Source organism: Camelina sativa, chromosome 16, assembly GCF_000633955.1.
Source record: "Camelina sativa cultivar DH55 chromosome 16, Cs, whole genome shotgun sequence".
NCBI lineage: Eukaryota > Viridiplantae > Streptophyta > Magnoliopsida > Brassicales > Brassicaceae > Camelina > Camelina sativa.
Window position 1 is genome coordinate 25,199,687 of NC_025700.1, and position 3,243 is coordinate 25,202,929.

Consider the following 3,243-nt stretch of genomic DNA (forward strand, 5'->3'; position numbering starts at 1 on the left):
GATAGATAACCTGCATCAGCAAAACCAACTAAACTTTCTTTGTTATGGTTAGTATAAAATAAACCAAAATCTACCGTCCCTCGCAGGTACCGCAGGACGTGTTTAATACCATTCCAGTACCGTATAGTCGGACAAGAACTATATCTTGCTAGGAGGTTCACGGCAAAGCATATGTCCGGCCTAGTGTGGCTAGCCAGGAACATTAACGCTCCTATAGCACTGAGGTAAGGCACTTCAGGACCAAGAACTTCTTCATTGGCCTTCTTAGGAGCAAATGGATCTTTATCCAAGTCTAAGCTTCTAACAACCATTGGGCTAGTCAATGGGTGAGCTTGCTCCATATTAAATCTCTTGAGTACTTTTTCTGTGTATGCCTTTTGATGCACAAGGATCCCATTATTTCTGTACTCAAGCTGCAATCCCAAACAGAATTTTGTTTTGCCTAGGTCTTTCATCTCAAATTCTTTCTTGAGGTATTCTACAGTTTGGGCGATTTCCCCAGAGGTACCGAGGATGTTTAAATCATCCACGTAGACTGCTATTATCACAAATCCTTTGTTTGCAAACTTCTTTATGAATATACATGGACTGATTGGGTCATTCTTATAGTCTTTCTTAGCTAAATAATCACTTAGTCTGTTATACCACACTCGACCACTTTGTTTCAGTCCATAAAGCGATTTGTCTAGCCTTATGCAGTACTGGTCTCGAAAACCACTTTTACCTTTATGTTCTATACCCTCTGGTAATCTCATATAAATCTCATTATCCAGTGGACCATATAAATAGGCGGTTACAACATCCATTAACCGTAAATCCAAATTTTCTCTTATGGCCAGACTTATTAGATATCTAAAAGTCGTTGCATCCATCACAGGGGAGTATGTCTCCTCATAATCTATGCCGGGTCTTTGAGAGAATCCTTGTGCTACAAGCCGTGCTTTGTATCTCACTATCTCATTTTTCTCATTTCTCTTCCTTACAAAGACCCACTTGTGTCCAACTGGTTTAATGGTAGGTGTCGTCTTTAAGATCAGACCAAACACACTTCTCTTCTTTAAAGAGTTTAACTCCACATCAATGGCTTCTTTCCATTTAAGCCAATCTTTACTTTGAGTGCACTCTAATATGGATGTGGGTTCTAGATCCTCATTTATCTCAAGTGCTACCTTGTTTATAAATATTTCATCAATGTCGACATTTTTCCGGTTCCATTTTATTCCAGACATTATGTAATTGATTGATACCTCATTGTTATCAATTCCTTCAGGTTCTTGAGGTTCAGCGTCCTGAACTTCACCTGGTACATTAATTATTTCCGCGGCCATGTCTGGTTTTTCTGTAATTCCCTGAACCTCGGTCTGTTTTGCACCTTTAGACTTTCGAGGATTTTTATCTTTGGAACCTAACGGTCTACCTCGTTTCAAACGTGGTTTAGACTCTGTAGCAACTTGTTTATTGTGTTCCTTCTGAACATCAATACGTATTGGTGCATTGCAAACTGGTATGTACGATTTTGTTACTCTCTTTGGGTCAGCAAAGGAATCTGGCAATTGATTAGCTAGCTGTTGTAAATGTATAATCTTTTGAACCTCAGCATCAAATGCTAGAGTTCGAGGATCTTGCCAATTTAAGGATGTTTGATTTCATGTCAATTCCTTGACCAGCTTGCTGGTCTCACCACCTAACATAGGGAATTCAAACTCAACGAATTGACAGTCCGCGTATCTGGCCTTAAATAGATCTCCTGTCAATGGCTCAAGATACTTTATAATGGTGGGAGACTCATATCCAACATATATTCCCATCCTCCTTTGAGGTCCCATCTTAGTTCTCTGTGGTGGAGCAACGGGTGTATAAACGGCACAACCAAATGTTTTGAGATGGGATAAGTCTGGCTCAAGACCCGATAATAGTTGGGATGGTGAATATATGTGTTCACTAGATGGCCTGATGCGTATGAGTTCTGCTGCATGTAAGACCGCGTGTCCCCAAGCCGACACAGGAAGCTTCGATCTCATTAACAATGGTCGAGCTATTAATTGTATACGTTTAATGAAGGATTCAGCTAATCCGTTTTGTGTATGGACATGTGCCACAGGATGTTCCACACTCACCCCCATGGACATACAGTAATCATTAAACGCTTGGGATGTAAATTCACCAGCATTATCTAGACGTATAGTCTTAAGTGGAAAGTCTGGAAAGTGTGCTCTTAATCTTATGATTTGAGCCAACAGCCTAGCAAATGCTAGGTTCCTTGTGGATAACAAGCAAACGTGAGACCATCTGGTTGATGCATCGATCATAACCATGAAATATCTAAACGACCCACATGGTGGGTGTATTGGTCCACATATATCACCTTGTATCCTTTCCAGAAAATGTAAAGTCTCTTTTGTGACTTTTACTGGTGACGGTCTTGTGATTAGTTTCCCTTGTGCACATGCTACACAAGTGAGATTTTTAGGGAAAACCTTTTTCTCTTTAAGGTTGTGCCCATTCGAACTCTTAATCACTTTACGCATCATGTTCGAACCCGGGTGGCCTAACCGGTCATGCCATAGAGTGAATTGTTCAGTGAACATTTTGTGCTTTGCCAAGTTAGCTTCTATCATGTTTATCTTAGCATGGTATAAACCAGTGGCTAGTGCAGGTATAGTCTCTAGGACCTTCTTTTGGCCATTTACATTTTCTGTAATGTATAGGAATTCTTTAGTTCCTTCACCCTTGGTTTCAACATGATAACCATTTAGTCTTATATCTTTAAAGCTCAATAAGTTTCTCTTAGAGCTGGGTGAGTACAAGGCATCACTTAGTTCAATGTGTGTGCCGTTAGGCAACAAAACGTGAGCCTGATCGTAGCCTTCAATCAAATTAGCTATACCCGCAATTGTACTAACATTTGCACTTTTCATTATAAGATTTATGAAATATCTTTTGTCTCTTAGTATAGTGTGGTTGGATCCACTGTCCACCACTAGTTCACTCATGTCCTTGGCCATTTCTATAAATAGGACATAATTTTGTATTTTAATAAGACAATTATAAAATAAAAACCATTGCATTTAAATTAAAATAATCATCCAATACAATAAAGGAAAATAAAGCATAAAAGCATTGAAATTAAACCACATTAAAACGAAAATCAATTATCCATATGAAGGCAATCGGAAGTCTCTAGCAAGTCGTCATTCTCATGATCGAAGTCTCCTTCATCATCGATGTACGCATAGTTGGCTT